Source organism: Aotus nancymaae, unplaced genomic scaffold (genome assembly GCF_030222135.1).
Source record: "Aotus nancymaae isolate 86718 unplaced genomic scaffold, 86718_ANA_hifiasm-v0.15.2.pri h1tg000020l, whole genome shotgun sequence".
Lineage (NCBI taxonomy): Eukaryota > Metazoa > Chordata > Mammalia > Primates > Aotidae > Aotus > Aotus nancymaae.
Window position 1 is genome coordinate 16,886,873 of NW_026988432.1, and position 27,827 is coordinate 16,914,699.

Consider the following 27,827-nt stretch of genomic DNA (forward strand, 5'->3'; position numbering starts at 1 on the left):
ACTAACAATCCAAGTCTAAGACATTCTTTTTTTTTTCAATTCAATTTTGTATCAAGCAAGTCATATTAGTGATGGTTCAGTGCATTTTTTCATTATATACCAACCTACCATTTTTATTGTGATGTTACACACAATAGTTATTTTTATAACACACATATTTATTAATGAAGTGAGATTAAATCATTCTAGAAATATCATTCTGACTGAGATGCAGCTGCTCACTTATCAGCATGTGCAAGCCTGAAAAACTATCTGATGAAAGGAATTAATATTTATTGAGCCCTTACTATATCGGGAGCAATGCTCTATTTGCTTTATTTATGTTGTCTTATTTTATTTTCACAGCAGTGCTGTCAGGTAAGTATTATTAATAGAGGATGGATTTGAAGCCCAGAGGGGTTAAATAATTGGTCTGAAGTCATATAGCTAAAATATGTGAGGCTAGCTCTATTTGACACTATTCTCTTTTTAATATACCTTGTAGTCAATCAATCATTCAACGATATTTACTCAACACTTACTATATACCAAGAAGAGTGGTGGTTTGAGGATTGGACCAGTAGGGTCCAGGAAATTATAAATCATATTAAGAATTTTATCCAAAACTTGTCAGTCTCTCAAATATGGGAAAGAAAATATATATTTATGTAGTTTTTAAAAAATTCTTATTTGCAAAATTATTAAGGTCTAAGTAACTGGAAAGTCTAATGATAATTGTAAATATAAGCAATTGATGACTAAGAGTAATACTTAAATGTTAATTTTATGACCATGAAGCAATGTTTAAAATTGTAGCCTAATAAATTCAGGTTGGCGTTCAGGATTTGCAACTCTCTGTTATTAGAAGATCCCTGTGATTAGGCAGCAAAAAGTAAGATGCATGGCAAACTGAACAAACTGATAATGGTGAATGATTTTGGAGCCTTATTGTTTAATCAATTAGAAGTTGACTTATTTCCTTACCAAACAAATAAAAATAAGATTAAAATAAAATGGATCATATAGCTTTTAGAGTATATAATACTAATAATATAGAGTTACTACTTTTTTTTAAAGTACATGTTTCTGAATTAAATCTAATTAATTATTCACTTAAGATGGTCACTACCTTCCCTGACTGACAGTTCTTTGGTTATATAGACTCACTGATGCAGAAGTATTCCTCCTTCTTTCCAGTAATGCCCCTAATCAATCTAATTTAGAGCCATAATTGTATCTAATTGAAATGGCCCCATATTGCCTTGGAGTATTATTTCAAAAGTAAACAGCATACTTGCACATGATGACATACACGTACATACACCAGGAGTGCACACAAACACACGTGCACATTTGCTGTCTTTTTCCCAGTGATGGGTCCCTGCATTTTCTTTCTGCATCCCAGTCAAGCAGGTCTGAAATTCTACCCCAAGGACTGCTTTATAGAATTGGATACATGTTTTATATACTTCTTCTACATAGAACTCACTATTATTCAAAACACAAATTTTACACAAATTATAGTTATAAGACTTGAGTTTTGTGATACTGAAACAAAAATACCATTTTTATTTCAGCTAATGTCAACAAAAACTGGAGCCACGAAAACATTACAACACGCGATTCCTTATGAAAATTGACATTGAGAGTAGACCAGAAAATGCAACCAAGTAGAAAGTGGACTAAGTCTGGACTAAGTGTTCAAACAGGCAGGGTTATAAAATCAGTTTTAAATTCACCATGGGAAATACTTAATTCTCTTTCATCCGAGTGTCAAAGAGGCCCTCAGTGATTAAAGTAGAACTCAACACTGATCCCTTTTAACCATGAAATATACAAGTAATTAACACTACAGTTCAGTTTCACACTAATACCTGAAATTCAGGTCTTGGAAACTGCACTAAATGCTGGAGGATCAAAGTTTGATTTTAACTTTAATTATATTTGACCTGATAGCCTGAGCATTGGTAATTGATATGTTAGCCAAGTTCATTACAAAGGCAGCAACCACACAGCTCTTAAAGTATACAGCATTGGAAAACAGGTTTCCTTGGCTTATTTAGCAATGCAATTTTGGTCATTACTTTAGAGAGATAAAAGAAATGCATTTCCATTACTAGATTTTTGCTTGCTTTGCCAATGCTGACTAGACACTCAGGGAGTTAAGCTGGGTCCTTGGAGCCACCTTTGTATTCAACAGGTCGTAGAACTTACTGTGCCATGTCAGGGGAAGATGCTGCCATTCTCTCAGCTTCTGTGAGTCTTTTGTGTTGCTGGTACTTTTGACCACTGGACCAGGATAGGAACCCAGAGTCCCCCTGCTGCTTCAGCAGTGGCAACTCAATTTCTTCTTATGTGATTACCTTACATTATTAATCTCCATTAATATGGTTATGTGGCAAATATATATATTAAGTATTTGTGTAAGTATATGTTATTGGATTAAGTCATATATAGAAACATACATATATAAACCTATTTATGATTTATTTAAACTTATTTAAGTATATATGTATATATGTGTGTGTATATCTATCTATATATTTTTTTTGAGATGGAGTTTTGCTCTTATTGCCCTGGCTGGAGTGCAATGGCATGATCTTAGCTCACTGCAACTGATTCTCCTGTCTCAACCTCCTGAGTAGCTGGGATTACAGGTGCCTACCACCATGCCCAGCTAATTTTTTTTTTTTTTGTATTTTTTTAGTAGAGATGAGGTTTTGCCATGTTGGCCAGGCTGGTCTTGAACTCCTGATCCACCCACCTCCGCCTCCCAAATTGCTGGGATTATAGGCATGAGACACCATGCCTATCTATCTGTTTATTACATATGTATGTATCTATCTATCTATCTTAATCTGGTGGGTGCAGTGGCTCACACTGGTAATTTTAGCACTTTAGGAGGCTGAGGCAGGTGGATCATCTGAGGGTTTGAGACCAGTTGGCCAGCATGGTGAAACCCCATCTCTACTAAAAAATACAAAGCAAAAAATTAGCCAAGCCTGGTGGAACGCACCTGTAATCCAAGCTACTTGGGAGGCTGAGGCAAGAGAATCCCATGAACCCAAGAGGCAGAGGTTATAGTCAGCTGAGATCTTGCCACTGCACTCCAGTCTGGGGAACAGAACAAGACTCCGTGTCAATAAATAAATAAATAATACAATACTTAATCCAGTAAGATATACTTACACAAATTATATACAGTAGTTCCCCTTCTTAGTGGAGGTTATGTGTCAAGCCCCCCAGTGGATGCCTGAGTCCTCAGATAGTCTCTAACCCTATATATACTATGCATTTTCCTATGCAAGCATACCTGTGATAAAATTTAATTTGTAAATTAGGCATAGTAAGAGATTAGCAACAGCAAATAAGAATAAAATATAACAATTATAACTATATAGTTTCATAAAAGTTATGTGAATGTGGTCTCTGTGTGTCTCAAAACATCTTATTCTACAGTATTCACTGATTTTCACCTATTTTATTCTTATCGTATCGTATTGACCTATATTCTGATCCTGGTTGACTGCAGGTAACTGAAACCTGGGAAAGCAAAACCATGGCTGTGGAACAGCCTGTTGTACACTTTGCATTGCTGATATGTTTCCTGGTCATCGACAACTAAAAATATCAGTTAAATAGTCACTTTTTCTGTAACGATCCACAGAATTTCACATATACCATTGCAATTATATTTACCAGAGCTTTACAAGACAGTGGAACTTAGTTGACAATCAAGGAATGGGTTCACATTTCAACTGTGGGTTTACAATTCGGTAATCAAAACTGTGTTCTAATTTGCAGCTTGATGCTCTCTCCTTGTAACTTCTGCTTATGTTAGGCTCAATGAATTAAACTGCAATTTCTACTTATTTTCCTCTCTCTTGAATATGACTGTTCTGTGTAGAACAATTAAAAAATCAAACTCGGAAAATAAATAACAATTTGCCTTTGAAATTCTATGGTTCTTTGGCAAAAGGAGAATGCATTGTTTTCAAGAATTTGAAAAGCTGTTATTTTTTAAAAGTAGATGAGAAAATGTGCATTGATCAGTTTTGTGTATTGCCATGCAAAAAGGCAAGAAATGAAGACAGTAGTAATGGTTTCCTATTGAACCATTTTGCATTTCCCTGTATTAGAAATTTCTTAAGTAAATCAGCACATTTTTGCTGCTCTATGACAGCCATAAATCTTGGGTAATCATCCTGTGAATGGGTCAGTGCATTAGCTCTGTAACTTCAATTAGCTGTACTACTATCAAGCTCTGAGAAATCTACTGTAACACAGCTTTAACCATTAGATTAAAAATAGTCATAAATATTAAGTGTTGTTGTAAATGAAGCCAACTTTAGGCTATGTCATCTGAACTTCAAAGCTTCATTAAAGTTTAAATATTTAATGTTGAAATGGCTAGCATATGCCATAGCTAACATTTACAGCATTTCTTTGTGTGTGTGTGTGTGTGTGTGTGCACATGCGTGCACGTGTTTTGCTCTAATGTAAGAACAGATAAAGACCGTATGTTTCAGAATGTGGAGAACAGGGCAATATGGCAAACTAGATATCCTGAGATTACTTTTGGAAAGAAAGAAAATGAAAAGTTAAAGTATTGAACAAAATATCACAATCTTTCTTCTTAATATTTTGTTGAGTTTGGAGTCAAAAACATAGGGAACATCTGCAACTCAGGGTTGTAACAATGGCTTACTGTGGCTGCCCTGGGGGGCAGAGAGGGTCATGATAATTGAGGAGGGTAGGCTTCATGCCCATATGAATAGCAGAGATAGGGTTTCTGTTCCATTCAAGGCAGTATGTTGTAATTGATATCTGTAGATATAAAATCAGGACCTTCAAAGGCTACCATCAGTAAAAACATGGGTCAATCAAAACTTTTCCTACCCAGGAGAAAAGACATTGAAATATGCTTGTTTCTGTTCTGAGCAGGTAACAAAACCCTCTCCTTTAAGATGCAACAGCCACAGACCTGCCCACCCTCACACAGGGTTATATTCAAATCTGTGTGGTCCATGTGTGACATGGGCTCATAAATTAACATAAAATTGTTACTAATCTATTAATACTTTGGGGCCACCTAACATAAGTAAAGATGAAATCAGTGCGGAGAGACTCAGCCTCAATTTTTGAAGATGAGCTCGCAATTAAAATTTCAAAATAAAGAAGAAACTCACCATTTCTAAAAGTTAAGAGACCCAAGAGGACCTACAGATAAAAGAACTATCATTTCTGGCAAAATCTGTTTTTCTTAATAACACTCTTTCCATTTGGAGCAGGACATTTTTTTGTTGTGCAGGATTCACTTGTTTGTGGCAGAGTCTTTCTGCTCCACTCCAGCACTAAAGGGCAACAATAACCCGCCCCACCCTCACCCCAGAGCCCGTGACAGTCAAAAGTGCTCCTGCACATTTCGAAACACCCTCTGAGGAGCAGTGCCACTGCTATTGATGAATTATTAAGCTAGAAAATGAAATAATTATGTTTTATATTTATAATGATCTGAAATAATGTGTTGAAAATGTGATTAAAACAGTCATAAAAGTCAATTTTAAAGCATGAAATGAACCTCTAAAAATTAAAAATATAAAAACTGAAATTAAAAACCTAGTGAACAGATTGAACATCAAAGTATACACATTTGATGAACGAACTGGTGAATCAAATGATGGCAGTTATATAATTATTCAGAATTCAGCATAAATAATAAAAAGTTAGGAAATATGTTAAGAGGAATGAGAAGAAAATAAGAAGCTTCAATTTATATCCAATAGAAATTTCAGAGGAAAAAAATACTTCAGGAAGGGTAATATCAAAAGATACAATGATCAAAAATCAGAGATTTAATGAAAAATGTAAATTCTTCGTTTTAGCTATTATAACATCCCTAACATAATACAAACAAATAAATCTATTTCTAATCATATCATGGTGAAATGCAGAACACCAAAGACAAAAATATCTAGAAAACAAGAAAGAAATACCAGATTATATACAGTAGAAAAACAATTTAAGCTGAGAATAGTCTTCTTTAAGGCAACTATAGAAGCCAGAAGATAACAATAATTTCAGGAAATGTGAAGTCAAATATGTTAATATAGGTGAAGCACTTAGAACTGTGCCAAGCACGCTGTGAGTGTAATACAAGTGTTTGCTATGGTCCTCATTATCCTGGTTTGGGTTGCGTGAATAAATTATGAAAGGTACAAAAGGTATACAAGCGAAGTGTAATGAAAGGTATAAACCTGAAAATAATCCATCTTCATAATTTTTAAATGGCTCCTAGAAATGGAATCATAAATTGTTTTCTTTTCTGAGGAAATTAATATACTTATTAATAGCTTGAATATTGAACATTGGCCTCATATTTAGAGCTTCAGTTTAGCTCTTCACCTATTTTTGTTCAGTCTTGGGCAGTAACTAAAAATTCAAAGATGCTTGCTTTTTTTTTTTTTGGTCTATAAAATTGAGTTAGTTAACTGATTATTATCTAAGTATTTATTAATAAATATTTCTGTAAGCTCTGAGGCAAAAAAAAACCCAACAATTAAAAAAAACTCTAGAAATACTACAATTTAAGTAAAAAATAAAACAATTGAATGTAAAATAATGCAGTAACTGCTATGTAAACCAAAAAGTATCTGCGACAGGTCTCAATCAATTTAGATGTTTATTTTGCCAAGGTTAAAGCAACACTTGGGAGAAGAAAAACAAAAATGAAAACAGAATCATAGAAAAAGTCTGTGGTGTGGTCTGTGCCTTTCTCCAAAGATGGCTTTGAGGTCTTCAATAGGGAAAAGTGGCCTGGAGGGGAAAGAGGGAGGTTGTGGTCACGTGTTGCAAGAGAAAAGGAGAAGGTAGGGGAATAGTCAATTACGTATTCTTGCACTCTGTAAATCAGCACTTTACCTAAGATAAGGTGAACATAGAGTAGCTACCTGTGAAGTTATTTAACCTTTTATCTGTAGCTAACTGCTTAGGAGCGAAAGAAAAGGCAGTTTCTTGCACGTTTCAGCTTTAAGTTTAATTTTCTTTTTCTTTTTGCAGACTGAATTGTGGTCCCAGGATTTTATTTTCCTTGCATAACTGTAACACAGTTTTTTAAAAATACTGTAGAAATGTAGATGAATGGCAATTACTTCTTCAGGAAGTCAGAGGTAGTTGCATGAGATATATATTATTTTTATTACCATCATCATCCTAATCACTGTCTGAATGAATACTGGGACAAGGCACTGTTCACATATATTTTACCTGTGTATTGGAAGAATATTGTAGACAGAGCTAAGATAAGCTAAATTAACATAACCTAAGATCAGGTTATGTTATAATTGCAGGGAATTTTGAATAGTTCAGTGTGGTAATAACCCCAGAGTAGCTATTTAAAAACTTTAATATAAAAGAACGTAAAATATTGATCAAACTTCCCTTAGCAGGGAAAATGCTAGTTTTCATCTGAGAGGGTGGAATGGAACAGGTTTCTAGAGGCAGAGAGATTAGGTAGCAGCTGCAGCCACAGCTGTGCAAAGGCAAGTGGAAGCCTGAACTAAGGTAGAGGCCATAGAAATTGAGTAAACGGGTTTAAATGATGTCTATGAGACAGAATCAACTTGACTGATACACTTGTCTTAAATTCCCCATCCAAAGATGAATCTGAGATACCTAAATTGAGTATTTGGATGGACAGAGATTCTATCATTCAATAGCAACCAGCTAAAAAAACTGCTACAGATATTTTAATGGGTCATTTTAGTCTTATTGGCCTTGAGTACTCTGTGTGTGAGAATGGCAATCAGAAGGAAGCACAGAACTCAGTTTGCAGATGTAAAGACAAGGATTCAAGCCTCCTACAGGATAAAGCTGAAGTACTAAACGAATAAAACTTACTGTGAGAGGAAGTCAAACAGGAAGGAAAGGAACATGGGCCAAAGGGGAGAAAGGGAGGAAAGAAAGAGGGAAAGAGAAAATAAAGAGGATAATTAGATGGATGTTAAGAAATCACGGAGGTGTTTGTAGGCAGATAGAAATGGAATAAGCAAAGATGAGTGTTGAAGAGGCCACAGGAGAAAGACTCTTGCTAAAACAAAAGGCATAGTGGTCAGTGTCAAGTGCTGTAGAGAAGCAAAGTGAAATAAAGATAGTTAAACTAAGCAAACAAATTATTTCGAAACATTTATTGAGCAGCTACTAGATATCAAGTCCTAAAATAAGCATGAAAGAGAGGAGACCCATATGTTACTCTCAACCAGCTTACTGTCTTGTAAGACATATGAAAACAGATCATCGATAAAGGTTAAGAAACATGGTTGTAGAGTATACAAGGGAAGACCCACTTATGCCAAACTGGAGCTGTTTGAGAAAGATGAGTAAGAGGTGACCAGACCAAGAAAGGTGGGAAAGGCATTTCAGAGAGCAAATACATAGAGGCAAGAGACATGATATGAACTGTTATAAAAGTGGAAAATAGGAGAAAATTAGAACAGTGGTATTTGACAACTGTAATTTCAATTGTAACTTCTGCAGGTGAGTTTCTGTAGCAGGCAAGGTGGCCTGAAAGTCGATGCACTCCCACCTTACCCTACCACTGCCCCAAAGGCCCCATTATCAAGACGAAAATGTTATTTGATGGTATCTTTAATTTCACTCAAGCAGGAGAATGTTCAATCAGTATGTTGAAAATACCACATAAAAGAAGTACCTTTGGCATAACAGGGGCAGATGTATTAAAAAATAAGACTAGGGTAAGAAGATACAAAATCATAGAAGTAAAGAAAAATTAATTTTATCACTAGGGAAGTGTGTTTGCTCATAAACATTATAGAGCAAAGAAAAGCACAAATGCCCATAAACCATAGCTACTATTAGGGCAGAGAGAGAAAGCTCAACACCTCTTTTCAATCCTGTGGATCAGAGCAACCAAGGCCACAGCCATGCCATCAAACAGTGAAAGTCTCATTTGAGCAGACTGCCATTGAAATCCAGTTGATGCCTAAAGTTGCATATTTACAAAAGTGTAAGAAGGGATGGGATTTAAAATCTAATTTAAAAACATTAAGAAATTGAAAAAGTAAGGTGATGAGTAAGGTAGAGTGTGTCTTAAACTGAAAGAAAGACTTCAATTGTAAGGGAAAGTCTGAGAATTCAGATATGAGGATAATAGGTGAAGTTCGACAAGGTTTGCCTCATTGCATTATGATGACCGTATAAATGCACGTGAATATGTTCAGTGAGTATTTTACCGCGTATTATACTATGTTTAGTCATGAGACATTACTGGATCTTACTGATTCTGGAAATGGAAGATTAATGTTAAATTACAAACAAAGTAGGGACACATACATGCTCACTAAGGTTTAGCAATAACCTGGTAGTAGAAAAATAAGAAACTATGAATACTTTAGTAATTAGGCTTAAATTTAAGGACCAATCTAATGAATTTAAAGGTTTACTTTAGCTGTTTCAACAGAGTTGAAGTGCTATAAGGACTGGCTATATGAAAATATTCAGTGAGTCAACTGATTATAACCCTTTTAATTCATTTAGGACACATTAGTAAAAAATAAAAGATGCTAAATTTTAATTTCATTGCTTTATAAAATTTACATGTGTATAATTTTAAAAGACATTTTGTAAGCAAAACAAAGGATAACATACTGAGTGCATTTAAAAATTGTTGGCATTTCCCATGTTGATTTCCATCCAAATTTGTCAAAGGAATATGAAAAACTTTATAAATCTTATTTCTCAGTAGTCTGTCCAAAAAGAATTAATTTGTTTTCAGTGTTAATTACCTCTTTATATAATATGATGATGATTATTAAATTCATAATTACTCAGCTTTTACAATGACCGTGTCAAATAATCTAATGTTTATGGTATTTAAATTACTAATTTTCTACTAATTTCATGAAAAGCATTTTTTTAAACTTAAGATTATGGGGCTTATATTTTAATTAGCAATAAAACATTCATAAGTAAGAGTGTTATTAATAGATTCCTTAGATAACTAAAAACAAATTAGTTTCTGAGACAATTCATAACTAAACCGATAAGTGAATTAGACTAATTCAACATCATAGACTAACAAATCATGTGGTAAATTTTTGACTTACACTATTATCAAAAATCTGCTCAAAGCTTAGCTTTATTCATGCATGTATTCACTGGGTCCTGTATTAACCTATTCTTTGAATAGCTTCCATGTAAAAGCATTGTGCTGACTGCTGGGAAAACTTTTTTTTTTTTTTGAAGTGGAGTTTCACTCTTGTTGCCCAGGCTGGAGTGCAAAGGCACAATCTTGGCTCACCGCAACCTCCGCCTCCTGGGTTCAAGCGATTCTCCTGCCTTACCCTCCTAAGTAGCTGAGATTACAGGCATACACCACCATGCCCACCTAATTTTTTTGTATTTTTAATAGAGATGGGGTTTCTCCATGTTGATTGGGCTGGTCTTGAACTCCTGATAGTGATCCACGGGCCTTGGCCTCCCAAAGTGCTGGGATTACAGGTGTGAGCCACTGTGTTCAGCCCTCATATTTTCTTAAATGTGCTAATTTTTTCATGGTTCCCTGTTTCTGCATCTAGTATTCCTCTTCCTAAATGACTTTCTCATTTTGACTACGTGGTGAATTCCTACTCAATTTCCAGTGCTCTCCTGGAGGCTTCTCTGCCTCCTTCCTCTCCCTCGTAGCCATAGAGTTAATTTTTTCTTTATGCTTCTATACGACTCCGATATATGCCTCTATTATAGTCCTTGTTACACTGAGCTCTCATCATGGTGGGGGTTACTGCTGCCACCATTGCTCTGTTTGTATTTATATGGCTTTATTCTTGATTAAACTTTTAATTCCTTCATGGTAGGACAAGCATCTCATTACCCTTCAGCTTCCTAATATTCACATAGTAAGTCAATGAATCCACCAGTAAACAAATGCAGTTATAGGGTCTTGGTTTGAATTTGGTGTAAAATATGTTACCTTTTTAGTGAATTTTATTGCATATATGTTTAAATTTTTATTTTTGAGACAGTCTCCATCACCTAGGCTGGAGTGCAGTGGTATGATCTCAGCTCACTGCAACCTCCGTCTCCTGAGTTCAAGCAATTCTCCTGCCTTGGCCTCCTGAGTAGCTGGGATTACAGGCACACACCACCATGCCTGGCTAACTTTTGTACTTTTAGTAGAGATGGGGTTTCAGCATGTTGGCCAGACTAGTCTCAAACTCCTGATCTCAGGTGATCCACCTGTCTTGGCCTCCCAAAATGCTAGGATTGCAGGAGAGAGCCACGGTGCCTATTCTGCTTAAATTTTGTATGACTTCTCAGTGCTGCTAGGTTCCTCCTTTTCTTCATGTTTCTTTTTATTCACTCAAATTGAACAGTCCTAAGTAGAAGCTTCCAACTGACTGAACTTGGATCGTGTATCCATTATAGGTACCAAAGTGAAGAGAAAGTTTCTGATTCTTTCTGGCTTCCGAGGAGACAAGACTCAGCGAAGATTCACATCACAGGGGACCAATTCCTTCCAGAGAGGAAAGGTTTTGGATTACCAGCCAGAGGAAATAAAAATAGTTACTATAGAACATTACTATTTTCTTAATCACATGCTTACTTGGAAACATTTAAAGAACCAGAGTTTCCTAAAATGCACGGAACTGCTTTATCCTTAGCACTTAGAGCAATCAATTTGCTAAAATCAGACTTTTAGTTTATATTTAACCTTTTTTGGTAATAATATTCTGAATTCAATAATAGTAATTATAATAATGACAACATATAGTGAGCACTTACAATGCTAGTATACTTGGTATATTTAGAATGTACTGAGTTTCATTTTAAGAGAATTTTTTATTAGTGAATTTAACTTTCACTCTTCACCCCTACTACAAGTGTGATTATTAAATTCACGTACATCTTGAAGCAACAAATTATTTTTTCTTTTTTATCTTATTTTTACATTGTTTCAGACATACAAAAAAAAATGGTAACCATGTTCTTTTTCTCAACTTAAAAAAATATTACTAACATTATTGCAGCTGCCAGACACCCTCCCCTACTTCCGATCTTTTCCTTTCACAACATAGATGATCACCAACCTGAATTAGATGTTTATCAGTCCCATATATCTCTTTAGATATCTACACACGTGTATATCTATAACTGAATATTTGTAACATCATACACTCCTTGTATGCTGCAATTAACTTGTTGCTTAGTATTTTATAGGTGACATTTATGCAGTTGATACTTGTAGCTATCATTTATTTTTCACAATCATACAGTATTCTATTGGATGTGTATACATCAGTTTATTCACTCTCCTATTGATAGACATTTAGATTTTTTGTGGTTATAAACAGTCCACATGTCCTTTCTTGTATGTTTCCTTGTTTCATTTGTAAGAGTATTCCTAGGTATGTACACAGCAAGGGAAGTGCATCTTCAACCTTAACAGATATTTGTGAATCTCTCTTCCAAGTATCAATTTAGATTCTTACTCAGAGGGTGTATTATTCCCTGTTTTTCTACATTCTTACTGACATTTTTGACTGCTATTTTCTTTTTAAATTTACGCACCCAGAAAGGCATGCCATTTTAGTTTTAGTCGCATTTTCCTAATTGCCAGGAAAACGGAGCCACTTTTTTGATGTTTCATTACTTCATATTTCTTCTTCTGCGAAATGCTTCTTCATGTTTCCATCATGTTATTTGATCTTTTTCTCCTAGAATTAAAACAAAAATTATTTCTCTATTTCAGAAGGTAATTCATTGTTGATTATAAAAGATTCTTCTTCTGACGTAATTTTCAATTTTATGTCTGTTGATAAATAGATCTTAATGTTTTATATTTCATTTACTTAATTGTACAATAGTCATTCCATTTATATTATTTAACTCAGTCTCAAAGACATGCAACGTTATATAATGAAATGTTTCCTGCCCTATAACCCAGGCAGTAGAAGCCTGCCATTTGTTTTTTTGTTTGTTTGTTTTTGTTTCTTTTTTTGAGATGGAGTCTGTTTCTATTGCCCAGGCTGGCGTGTAGTGGCATGATCTTGGCTCACTGCAACCTCTGCCTCCCAAGTTCAAGCGATTCTCCTGCCTCAGCTTCCTGAGGACCTGGGATTACAGGAGCACACCACTACGCCCAGCTAATTTTTGTATTTTTAATAGACACGGGGTTTCACCATGTTGGTCAGGCTTGTCTCGAACTCCTAAAGTTGTAATCCGCCCACCTCAGCCTCCCAAAGTGCTGGGATTATAGGCATGAGCCACCACGCCTGGCCCCACCTGCCTGTTTATACAACTTCCCTCCACCTCATCCCCAAAGGTAGCAATTGTTATGAGTTTATTATATTCCCTTGAGGAATATTTTAGTACATGTTAAACAAATTGCAGATATATTCTTCTCTCCCTTTCGTTTTCCGCAAGTAGTAACATAATATACCCCACGGTTATGCACTTTCCTTTTTCACTGCCCAGTGTATTTTAAATGTCTTTCTACACTTGTACTTAAAGTATTCCTCATCCTTTCTTACGATTGTGTACTATTTCACTGTGTGAATATACCATGTTTAATTAACTAGTCTTTTATTGATGAAAATCTATGTGCTTTTCAATTTTTGTGTAATGAAGTGTAGATGTTAAGATTAACAGATCTTGGAGCTGGAGCACCTGGTTGTTAATTCCAACCAGTCACTTACTAAATACATCTAGGACAAGTTAATTAACTTTTCTGTTTCCTCATTTGTAAAATGCGGTAACAGCACCTACCTAATAGAGAAGTTACAATAAATTAGTGAGTCAAAGCTGTCCTGCTTAGAATGGGACTATTCTATGATAAATACTAAATAACTATTAGCTGCTCTCATTACAAACATTGTCTCAATGCCTTATCTTGTACATACTTCATCTCACAAATATATGTACTTGTTTAAAAAAATTTTAGAAGGTAACTTAAATTGCCTAGTCACATGTATATTAGTATTGATTTGTAATTCTGATATATTAAACATTACCCTCCTTAGAGTTGTACCAGTCATCTCTCCTATATGAAATGTGTGAGTTCACAGGTTTTCAGAACCTTACTCACAGGCTGTATTTTATATATTTTTCAATGCTGTAAGTGAAAATTTCAATCAGAATGAAGTTTTAGTTTCCATTCTCTGTATTTTTCCCGAGCCTCTCTTTTCAGTTGTATAATTTTAATTCTTTTTTTGGTGAAATATCTGTGTATATTATTTATCAGCTTTTCTATTCAACTGCTTTTTAAAACAATTTGTAGAATGTGTTTTATGTTAGGAAGAATAACATTTTTTGATAGGAGTTATACATTTCTTTTTATATATGTTCTTTGTCTTTTGACCTTTAAACAATATTTTTCCCTTGCATTTTTTAATTTGTATTTTTAGGTAGTAAAGTATACCTAAAAAAATGTCTTTTTTTTAGAACTCTTAGTTTTATAATTAGAGAAGTTTTCTCACTCAGAGGTCATGAAACAACTCTTCAAAGTTTTCTTCTAATATGTTTGTGGTTTAAAAACCATATAAACATTTTAAGTCATATTTATTGGGGTATAATTAACATACAGTTAAATTCTTCCTATATGAGTGTGCAGGTCTATGAATAATTTTTGGCAAGCAAAAATTAGTAATGAATTTCTTCTACCCACCTCCAGCCCTGGGCAATCCCTGATCTGTTTTCTATATTTAATAGTTTTGCCTTTTCCAGGATGTCATAGAAAAGGAATCATACAGTTAGGAGACTCGTGAACCTTTTTCATTCAGCATAATGCATTTGAGATTTATCCGTATTAAAACATGTAGCAGTAATTTGTCTCTCTTTGTTTTTGTACAGTGTTTCATAGTATGGCCACATTACAGTTTGTTTATCCACTCACCAGTTGAAAGACATTTTGGTTGCTTCCAGTTTTTGGTGAATGTAAATAAAGCCAATATAGAAATTCATGTTTTTTGTATGGGCATATGTTTTCATTTCTCTAGAGAATAGAAATGTAATATCTGGGTCACATGGTAAGTATATGTTTATCTTTATGAGAGACTGCCAAACTGCTTTCTAAAATAGCTGTACCATTTTGCATTTCCATATTAACATATAACATATAAACATTTTTTATTTGAAATTAATTTACTCCAGCCTATGGATGAAATATGAATCCAACTTTTGTATTCCAGATGGTTTTCCAATTGTCCCTTCAGAATTTATTAATAGACATCTGTTCTCTACTGATTTGAAATACCATCTTTATCATATTCTAAAGCTCAATATCTGTTTGCCTTTAATTTTGACTTCTTATTCTGCTCCATTGATAGCTCAATATGATGGATAAAAAATGATTCATGTTTCAGTATAACACTTTAAAAATTATTCAAGCTTTATATTTTAAAACATGGAAGGGCAAGTTTTCTTTTCTTTTTTCTTTTCCTTCCTTTTTGCTCTCCTCTCTTCTCCTCTCCTCTCCTCTTCTTCTTCCTCTTTCTCTTCCTCTGTGGCCCAGGCTGGAGTGAAGTGGCATGATCATGGCTCAGTGTAGCCTAGACATTCTGAACATCTCAGGCTCAGGTAATCCTTCCACCTCAGCCTCCCAAGTAGCTGGCGTACAGCCAAGCACCACCAGGTCCAGCTAATTTTTGTATGTTTTGTAGCGACAGGGTTTCACCATGTTGCTCAGGCTGTTCTCAAGCTCCAGGGCTCAAGCAGTCCTCCCACCTCGATCTCCCAAAGTGCTGGGATTACAGATATGAGCCACCATGTTCAGCAAAGGGCAAGTTTCCTACCATGGATCTTCTTTTTAATTTTTTGCTTTTTATTTTCTCTATCAATTTTAGAATTGCTTTGTCAAGTTACAAAACATGTCTTTGTATTTCTTCGAAGAAAATTTTCATCCGTGTGATTTTTGTTCTGTCTTGGTATATGATTTGCCTTTATTTTATTCAAGTCTTCGTTTTTGTCTATGACCTCATGTCAATTGCTAAAACTCTCAGAATCTGACCCATCCTTCCTTTTCGAGCTATTCATTGTTCTTTTCTGTTACACTCCTGGCTGTTCCAGTCTCAGAAAGTTACAGATGCTCTTTTCTTTATCTGTAATCCTTTTTCTTCACATGGCTAATGACCTTTTATCATTTAAGATTTATGATACCTTATCAAAGTGTTTTTCTATCACCACTTTACTTAAGTGGCCCCATCTTGACCCTAGTCCTTCACTTTCAGGTTACTCTGATTTATTTTCTGTATGATGCCTGTCACTATTACAGGCTTGTGCATTCATTTCCTTACTTGTTTATTTCTAATGTCCCCTAATTAGTTGAAACCCTGAGAGTGGAGGCTTTATCTTCTGGTTTCCTGCAAGTCATCAGTGCTGAGAACAGTGCCCGACACTGAGTAGATATGTAGCACATATTAGGTGAGTGAATGGATGGTCTTTTCTCAGCTCTATCAACTGTCTTCACACTCTTTCTTCTGCTGCTTATACAAACCAGTTGGGCAGATTTTCTACTTGAAATTACTTGACTGCCTGAGAAAATCAGTGGAGTAATAACTTGTGACTTTTCCAACTGAACACCAGAATCACGGGTCAGAAGAGTGAGATCCCCTCTGCTGCTCAGCTCCCTCTCCCCCACCTCCCACTCTCATCTTTGGCTGTGCTGATATGACTGGCAGGACCACCATCTGTGACTCCTTGAGGCATCTCAGTGAAACGGCTGAAGCAGAATACATACTCAAAAACAAGTGAACAGAATCAAATTCGCTCTCTGTGTCTCAGATCTTTACAGTTAGAAATAACCAATCAGAAAATGATCTGGAACAGTAGTTTCCATGTCTGGCTTACAACATGTCACCCAAAATATTTTGACAAATATGGCTATTTGAACCTTACCCCAGTCCTAGTGAATCCAAACCTTCAAAATTCATTAAAACCAGCAAACAAAATCCACCAACAGAACTCTTGTGGGGTTCTGATATAATTAAATGTTGAAGAATCCCTGCTAAGCTTAGATAGGCAATTGACTAAGAATAGAAACTGTGTGTAATCAATGTGAACTGATACAATGATCATAGATAATAGTCCATGCATTTGAAAATTTTATGGAATTATTAGATTGATGGTCAAATAATAAGCTAAACAATCTGACGTTTTTTATACTCTACACTGATGAAAAAGTTCTATAAAATCTATATAATACCCAAAGACAAGAATAAGGCTCTCTTCTACAATATGATGAAATGGATTCTGCTACTTACCTGGACTACCTTCTCTGCAACCAGAATAATTTAAAGCTTAATTTAATGTCTAAAAATGTGTTGCTGGTTAGAAACGCAGACTGCTGAGCTTCATTATAAAGCTATTGAGTCAGAATCTCTGAATATGGAACCCAGGAATCTGAGTTTTTAAATATTTTTATTACACTTTAAGTTCTGGGGTACATATGCAGAACGGGCAGGTTTGTTGCATAGGTTTATACGTGCCATGGTGGTTTGCTGCACCAATCAACCTGTCATCTACATTAGGTATTTCTTCTAACGCTATCTCTCTCCTAGACCTCCACTCCCTGACAGGCCCTGGTGTGGGACATTCGCCTCCCTGTGCCCACGTGTTCTCATTGTTCAACTCCCACTTATGAGTGAGAACATGTGGTGTTTGGTTTCCTGTTCTTTTGTCAGTTTGCTCAGAAGGATGGTGTCCAGTTTGATCCATGTCCCTGCAAAGGACATGAACTCATCCTTTTTATGGCTGCATAGTATTCCATGGTATATATGTGCCACATTTTCTTTATCCAGTCTATCATTGATGGGCATTTGGGTTGGTTCCAAGTCTTTGCTATTATGAATAGTGCCACAATAAACATACATGTGCATGTGTCTTTATAGTAGAATGGTCTATAATCCTTTGAGTATATACACAGTAATGTGATTGCTGGGTCAAATGGTATTTCTGAATTTTTATAAAACTTTTCTTATGATTCCTTTGTATGATCTCACACTGCTGTGTGAGAATCATGAAAGCATAGATTTGGACTCCTTTTGGGGTGGGGCTGTTTGAGTTCAAATGGGTCTAACAGGGTGATCCTAGGTAAGTTACCTGTTTTCATCTTTCATTTCCTCATCTACAAAATGGGAAACCAATATTATCTGCCTCAAGGGATTGTTATGAAGGTTAAATGAGATCATCAATGGAAAGTAATCAACAAAGTGCCTAAAACTTTACAAAAAATGACTCAGTAAACCTTAAGTCTTACTTTTACTAACCACTTGTTTCACTGGTTTAGCCACACTCGGAATTTTCTGTCTATTCTGTAGCAATATCTCAAGCGGTGGTTTTCAAAACATGGTTCTGGACTTCAGTCATCAACATCAGTTGGAAACTTGTTATAAATAAAAAAATTTGGGATCTCACCCAAATTTAATGGGTCAGAATCTCTGATTATGGGACCCAGGAAATAATGTTTAATAAGCCCTCTATCTGGATGATTTTGATGCATGCTGAAATTTGAGAATCGCTGATCTAGGATTAAATAATAAAAGGATTAATTGAAAGCAATAAGCAAACTGTGAAATAAATTATAGTTGACTAAACAGATAATTTTAAAAGCTACATAATCTTTCTTACATATGTATATACCCATATCAACCACCTCCCACCACACACCCATTCATTCCAAACTATGAATGATGCAGGCTGTGTTTATCTAAGGAATGTTCAGTATCTCTCAGACTCATGCTTGCTCTGGTTTTGTTTAGTGCTTCTCCTGTCAATACCTTGGTTCCATATCATCTGCTGTGACTCTTCTGTATTTCACACTCTTCCCTATTTTTATAGCAGTATTCCTGGAATATTTGTTTCTCTGTATTAGGTTTCAGTGTAGAAATAGACTGAGAGTAGACATTGGAGACAGATAGGCATGATACGAACCCAACTCAGTTTGCTGACCTTGGACAAGTTAACCCCAGAATTCTAGATATTTCATCAGTTAAAAAGGGAGAATAATACTTAAAATTTTCTTTTGAAGACTAAATGTGATATATATATATATATATAGCACAGTGCCTAACACACAGTGAGAATCCAAAAAAAATGTTAGCTAAGGCCAGAGTTGGGGACTCAAGCCTCTAATCCCAGCTCTTTGAGAGGCCGAGGTGGGCAGATCACCTGAGATCAGGAGTTCAGGACCAGACTAGGCAACATGTTGAAACCCTGTCTCTGCCAAAAATACAAAAATTATCCAAGCATGGTGGGGCATGCCTATAATCCCAACTACTCATGAGGCTGAGTCACAAGAATCACTTGAACCCAGAAGGTGGAGGTCGCAGTGAGCCAAGATTGTGCCACGGCACTGTAGCTTCGGTGATGGAGCCGGATTCTGTCTCAAGTAAAATTAAAAGAAAAAAAAGGTTAGCTAATATACTAATTGCATAGAGTGTTCAATCTTACAGCCATTGCTAATGTTAATATTTTGTATATAGAGCACTAACCAAAAATTTATACTGTTTGTTCTATATCTGTTCCTATTTCTACAGAAAGTTTAGGGAAGAGTCATGCTCTCTTCCAATATACACACAGCGAAAATATCTGTAGACCTCCTTGATACTACCAAATTTCTAGAGTACTAGAGGAGGATTTAGAAAGTTACGATCATCTATTATAACTTATGTTTGGGATCATTACACTCTAATCATGTTGTCAAATATAAATTGAAAGCTTACCTCAATATATTTATGGCACTGAATTTGCTCACACTCTGACACTATTTTACCATTAGAATAGAAGTGACAGTCAGTAGAGTTTCCTTTTTATATCTATGGCACAATCTTCAGAGCAGCCTCTTGTATAGGCAACCAGACATGAAGTTGCAAAGTCTTTATTAGAATATGCTTTGTGTCTCACTTATTTAAGTTGAAGTGGCTGCAGCAATGTGGACCTGAGGTCTGACTCAGATCTGTGCTCTATCATTTTCATTATAACCTTGAGCCAATTGCCTCATTTCACTTGCTCTCAGAGATAATTAGTTCAACTTTCTCATTTATAAAGTGAGTGGGTACATTTTGACTAGTTCACTTTTGGTGAATATTTTATCAGGACTTGCATATCATATGTGTTTTCTGTATTGTTTTCCATGTCGTAACTGACATTCAGTTTGAATTTGTACTTGTCCTGTGCAGATTTTCTGTAGTCTAACTTATTTTTTGGTCTGCTTGTTTTATCAGACATAAAGAGAGATTGTTAAAATATCTCTTCCCATATGTTGAAGCTACCTTTTGGATTGCATACAAATGTAAAAGTGTTATATCTTTCTGGTGGATTGGTTGTTTTATCCTTATGAAGTGTCCTTCTTTATATCTAGTATTGCTTTATGCCTTGATGTCTACTTTACATAATACTTTGAGAGTTATATAAGCATTCTTTTGGTAGGATGATCCTGATTTATCTTTTTTCAATCCTTTTATAATCAACCTTTCTTTATCCTTTTGTTAAAGATGTGTATCTTTTAAGCATCATATAGCTGGGTTTTCTTTTCAGGAATTCTACTCTGCTGTGCACAGGAGTATCTTCATTGCATTCATTATGCTTTGGAATTTGTATAGTTTGCTATTGTTGTTATTGTTGTTATACATTTTTACCTCAAATTGAAATGAAAAATACATAGAGAAAAGCACATATGTTTTTAATGTACAGCACAGATGATTTTCACTCTTTTGGTCAAGGACCCAGATCAAGAAAAAGAATATGCCCAAACTCTAAGCCTTTCTCATTCTCCCTTTCAATTCCTATTCTCCCAATGTAATCATTATCTTGATTTCTAAGACCATAGATCATTTCTGCTATTGTATCTTCCCCATTCTCTTTCACTCCTCTTCCCTGACTCTAATTAAATACATTTTAGATTTTTTCACTGTGTCCTTTACATCTCTTCCTTTTTTTCTCTGTGTTTCATTCCTATCTTCTATTTACTTGTTGTGCAATTCACTATTTCTCTCATGGTTTTTTGACTAATTTGCTGTTAAACTTGTATATTAATTTTTCATTTAGGTTATTATATTTTATACTCATAGAATGTCTGTTTGATTTTTTATTGTTTCCAATTCTCTGATAACATTTTTATTATGTCATCTATATCTTGAGCATACTAATAATAGTTATTTAAAAATTAATACCTGGCAACATAAAGATGTATTATATATTTACATATAAAACATAGAAATATACAAATACCATTAGGGTTTTTCCTTTTCTGTTCATTCTGTTAGCATGTCTCATGGAATGCACTGAAAGTTTTAGTGATTGCATCACATAACTAGTGAAAAAAAAAATGTAGAGATAAGGTTAGATTTATCTAGAGGACATTTCATTTTGCTTCCAGTAAGTATTTAGGCTAGGAATGCATCCCTTAATCCACTCAAGAATTGATGTGATTCCAAGTTGGATTTCAGTCACTATGCAGGCCGATCCATTTGCTTACCCATGCCTTAAGAGCTCATCCTCCAGCAGTTCTAATTGAGAGTCTAGACCCTTTATCAGAGTCCCTTCTCCTCTGTGGGCCATACGAGAAATTTTGCTTGCTCTCAGACACATAGCATTGCCAGAATCTCTGCTCAGCTTCTTAAAGTCTGTCACCACCTCAAAGAGAAAAGTAGTATTAATTTTGAGTTCATATATTGATGTATTTTTTGTTTCTGTGATTGTCATTCCTTAAACCTCATTTTACCTCTTTAATGCTTTCAGAAACCTTTTTTTTTTTTTTTTTTAAATTCTAGCATTTCTGGTTGTTCTCAGAAGGAAGATTCTTCTGAAAAAGCCACAGCTCTATTACTGGAAGCAGAAAACCCTAGAGCCCAATTTGATAATTTATTTTATAAACATATAGACTTCTTTACATGGACCTTCAGTATGATCAGTGCAATTACATGCTATATAATTAGGACTTTTTACCCACAAGTGTTCCCATTATACACTTTGGATAGTTGCATAAATCTTCTATTAAAAAAAGAAGAAATTTTCCCATAAGGATTAGACTAGTGAGTGACCAAATATTTATTTATTCAAAACGTCTTCAGTAATAATGGAAACAAAATTACCTATCTGTAGACCTGAAACTCTAGGGGTAAAACTTATACAACACCAGGTGTTAACATAGCTGTTCTTTGATTGACTAATTTAACTCAATGATACATAAAATATGAACAGAATCTTTTAATTATGTGGAATAAAGATAGAGTAGTAAATTGATGATGCTCTCTTTAAAATCCATGTTGAAATTGTATTCCTTAAAAATAATTGCTTTTATGTAATACCCAAAAAGAAGATTCACATTTTGGGAGATAGTAATCACTACATGTTTTTCTTCTATCATTAAAAAAATAGTCTTATGCATATCGTATAAGATGTATCATATAAAGCAGCCAAGAAAATACTTTCATGGTGATTTGAAATTATTTTGGGGTAAGGGGGGCTCAGAGATTGACAGCTTGGTAAGAGGAGAAAATGCAGCATTCTTGATTTGAAAGTAAACAGACTACCTTAGAATCTCTGAAACTGTCAAGAGGCTTTGTGAAGACATTCTTATTCAGGCAACTGCAAGTCCATCTGTTGTTTAAATTTGTCCCTCTAATAATTCCCTGGAGTTTCACTTGGTTTGAATATTGGAGAAAACAGAAATGAATCACATTGTTGTTGTCTTTTTTTTTTTTTTTAAAGAGAAAGAGAGAGAGAGAATAGGAAGGAGGAAAAAGGAAGAGAAAGAGAGAGAGAGAATGGGGAGGAGGGAGAAGGAAAAGAAAGAGGGAGAGAGAATGGGAGTATTGCTTTCTTGCCCAGGCTAGAATGCAATTTAGTAATGGGTATTGAAAACCTCTTTTATACTGATAATTATGCTTAATGATGTAGTCAGGAAGGAATAAGGGAAGAAAATAACAAACAAACAGCCAACCAATATTTAATTTAAACCTATGAAATGCTATGCGATTACTGAGGAGTGATTTACTTCCAATTATATAGTCACCTTTGGAATAGGCGTGAGGTGGTAATGTATGTTTTGTGTATTTGAAGTGGAGAGTTCTATAAATGTTTATTAAGTTTACTTGTTCCGGGTCTGAGTTCAAGTTCTGAATATCCTTGTTAATTTTCCATCTCGTTGATCTATAGAATCGTTAGCTCTTCTTGTTGCATTGATCCTTTTGCCATTATGTAATGTCATTCCTCGCCTCTTTTGATCTTTGTTGCTTTAAAGTCTACTTTATCAGAGGCGAGAATTGCATCTCCTGCTTTTTGTTTATTAGTTTATTTTTACTCTCTGTTTGATTGGTAAATCTTCCTCCTTCTCTCTGAGTCTTTGTGTATTGTTGCATGTAAGATGGGCCCGGATGCAGCATACCAATGGGTTTTGGCTTTTTATCCAATTAAAATATATATAAGTTTAATACCGGCGTTTGATGCTAGCTGGCTGTTTTGCCCATTAGTTGATGTAAATTTTTTATTGTGTTAAAGTTCTTTGCTTTTTGATATATTTTTGGAAAGGCTGATATTGGTTGTTCCTTTATATGTATAGTGCTTCTTTCAGAAGCTCTTGTAAAGCAGGCCTGGTGGTGGTGAACTCTCTAAGTACTTGTTTGTTCGCAAAAGATTTAATTTTTCCTTCGCTCATAAAGCTTAGTTTGGCTGGATAGGAAATTCTGGGTTGAAAGTTCTTTTCTTTAAGGATGTTAAATATTGGTCCCCACTCTTTTCTGGCTTGTAGAGTTTCTGCTGAGAGATCTGCTGTAAGTCTGATAGGCTTCCCTTTATGGGTAACCTGACCTTTCTCTCTGGCTGCCCTTAGTATTTTCTCCTTCATTTCAACCCTAATAAATCTGGCGATTATGTGCCTTGGGGTTGGTCTTCTTGAAGAATATCTTTGTGGTGTTCTCTGTATTACCTGGAGTTGAATGTTACCCTGCCTTGCCAGGTTGGGAAAATTTTCCTGAATGATATCCTGAAGAGTATTTTCCAACTTGGATTCATTCTCTTCATCACATTCAGGTACACCTATCAAACGTAAATTAGGTCTTTTCACATAGTCCCATATTTCCTGGAGACTTTGCTCATTCCTTTTCATCCTTTTTTCTGCATTCTTGTCTTCTCGTTTCATTTCACTGAGCTGGTCCTCGACTTCTGATATCCTTCCTTCTGCTTGATCAATTCGACTGTTTAAACTTGTGCATGCTTCGCGAAGTTCTCGTGTTGTGTTTTTCAGCTCCATCAATTCACTTATATTCTTCTCTAAATTGTCCATTCTCATTAACATTTCGTCAAACCTTTTTTCAAGGTTCTTAGTTTCTTTGCATTGGGTTAGAACAAGTTCTTTTAATTCACAGAAGTTTCTTATCACCCACGTTTTGAAACCTGCTTCTGTTATTGGAACACACGTGTAATCTATTAAGCCTTGTTCCGTTACTGATGAGGAATTGCAATCCCCTGTAGAGGGAGAGGCATTCTGATTTTGAGTATTCTCTACCTTTTTACGCTGGTTTCTTCCCTTCATTATATATTTGTCCGTCTGTCGTCTTTATAATTACCGACTTTCTAACTGGGTCTCTGACGTCCAACTTGTTGATTCCCTGCGCCGAAATCTGAGCAATCCACTGAGCCGGCCAAAACAGCGGTGTTAAGATTGATGGTGCTTTTCTGCCCGGGAATCTCCGGACTCTGCACCAAGAACTGGCGTGCTAAGGCACCAGCAAAACCGCCACGCCGGCCACAAGAGTCGCCCTGGCGACCCGTGGAGCTCCTCCACTGGGAATCTCCTGGTCCGTGAGCAACAAATATTCGTCTGAAAGTGTGGCGTCCTCTCGTTCTTTGCACTTTCACTGGGAGGTACGTGCCCGAGCTGCTAGTCATCAGCCATCTTGGATCTCTCCCGTCTTTTAATATTAATACAAAAATTCAGTGTGGTATATTAACAGTCACCCATATCCCTTCGAGGTTGTTTGATTTCATTAACCTTCACAATATTCCAATTAAAAACAAGTATATTCATTTTATCATCCATACTCGATTTCTTTAGATAATCAAACTATTCAATTTTCAGCGATTCTTTTTATGTGAACACCACTGCAATTTGTAGAATGTTTCTTTCTTTTATAACAATGTCACATATTTAAACAATGTAGCAGTATAAAATATTTGTTCTTTATTAAAGAAATGGAAGCATCCATTTTCTATCATGTTTTCTAATTTGACAGAAAATCTTCAGCATATCTAAAGATTTTAAAACACCTTTCTTTGTGCTTCATTACTATATCTTGTAATTTGGAAGATGATGTGTCATGTACTGAAGGGTCTCTATACCTAGATTATATAATGCTGTTCTTATGGATATTATTGGTAACTTGCATATATTGCTTATTTTTCTACAAACATACTTTTTTTCTGTTGAAATGTTTGCAGCACTTCATTAACAATGGCTACAAATTTAAAACCTCAAACATTATTTATTATCTAAGGTATAATTAAACACTTATAATCAAGTTCTTTGAAGCATAAGTCGGCCTCTGGTCTGGTGGTATAATTTTGGGAAACATTAACTGTAAACCATAATAGATTCTTCAGACCACTGTTAAGCAGAATAATTATTGTATATTTGAAAATAACTGAAAGAATGGAATTGGAATTTTCCTAACACAAAGAAATGATAAATGCCTGAGGTAATGAATATCTCAGTTACTGTGATATTTGGATACAACCATATATTAAATACAGGCAATGAAAATACAATGTATATTGCATGCTTATATCAAAATATCACAAATACTACATAAATATGTATTACTATTATGTATCCATAATAATTAAAAAATAAAAAAAAAACCGAACTAGAATAATTATTCCCCTGCTATTCCAGGTGTGAAGACCTAATCTAAATGTCTGACACTGAAAGGAAAGCCAGTGAAAATGGAACTGAATAGATAAACCTCATTTCCTTTTGGAATTTATTCTTTGTTTATTTCTTTCAGTACTCCCTCCAGGCCAACCCAACCTCAGCCAGTGTCAAATTAGTCTGGGAAGAAAATATACAAGCAGAGGCTTCTGATCAGATTGTAGAGGGGAGGAGAATGGAGTCCAGAGCCGTGGGCTTGAGGTAAGTCTGTGTTATCAGAGAAGAAAACCAAACTTTTGAACTCATCTTTTGCATTTTCATTGCGCCACCTTCAGTCGAGCACTGAAGCCTACAATTTTATGAGGAGGAAAGGAGAGTTTAATGAACTATGTGATATATAAAAATTGCAAGTCGTAAGCACCAAAAGGCATAGAAAAGGACTCTGAGACCCAGAAAACAACTCGACTAGAGCAGTCAGATTCTGTTCATATACAGTATTGATGACAGCAGACTGTGTGTGTGCAAGTATATTTGTTTTATTTAGTTAGATTAAAAGGTTTACTTCCAGTGTATTATCATAATAGCCAAGAAGAGTTATGATGTGCTAGTTTAGAATACATTGACATGTGCTCAGGTGCAGGAGGCACTGCTGGGGACACTATACTTTGGGTGTAGGAGGGTGAATGGCAGTATGTTCTGAACAGGCTTGCACCAGAACCATTCAACAGAAGCAGAGTGATAATAACTCCTAATGTGCCAATATTGGAACAGAGCAAGTTCAATTTGAAAGGAATTAAGTTAACGATCTATTGACTGAGAGAAATATTCAGTGTTAATTGGATGGCATTCCGAATGAGCCTGCTATGCAATACAGCTGTTTGTTAAAGGAGGGCTTTGGCCTAGATTTGTCCTTGCTCTGCCTGAATTGCCATGTGTTTTCACTGCATATTCAAATGAAAGCCTAGGTAAGCTAATGGAACCCACATGTTAAATTATGTTCATGTGTGTGTGTGCATGTCATATATATGAGTTTGGTCTAATTTTCCTCAGTATGGCCGTGGCAAAAAATATGATAAATGGTGATTTGGGAAGTCTATAGAAAATTTCTTGGGTACTTTAATCTTGTGGAAATGCAAAGGAAAATAAAATATTGGCAGTGGAAATGATCTTCTGTAATTCAGATAAACATATCATGGGGGAGGTGATAAACTGAAATTCAGATGGTTGATGGTGGCTGCTGGATTTTAAAAATAATTTAAACAAATATCTTTAAGAAGCAATATTATTGTAGACATGATGATATAATTTTTAACAGTTTTATTGAGGTGTAATTTAGATACATAAAATTCACCTGCATTAAGTGTATATTTTTAGCACATTTACAGAGTTGTGCAATCATCACCACACTAATTTTAAAACATTCCCATTACCAAAATAAGATAATAGGTTTTTGATTATAACAAAATTTTAGCTTGCAATTATTCAATAAGTATATTATTTTGGTAAGTAGAATTTGTTAATCTCTAAATATATATAAAGTGATTTATAACATTTTATTTAAAATTTCTGATAAATGTATGTATTTCATTAACACAGATCTATGAGAACCAATCTGCTAGGACACAAATTACAACAATTTGTGTCTTTCAATGTCTGCTAATAGTGTTTACAAGAGACTTATTACATATTATCTAGGTTGATAAAAATTTAAATTGTTTGTCTAACCTGAAAATATAACAGAACCTAGTCTCCGAGACCAAATGTAAGTGTAGAAACAAGGATATGAGACATATTCAAAAATAATTCACAACACCAAATAAGATATGTGGATGATACTTATGATTTATATTATTATTATTGTTGATAATTAATGATAGTTAAATGTTCTACATGACACAGAATATCATATAAGAGAACATTTGGTTTGAACCATGTTAGAAAGGGAAAATTTACTGGAAAAAGATGCTTT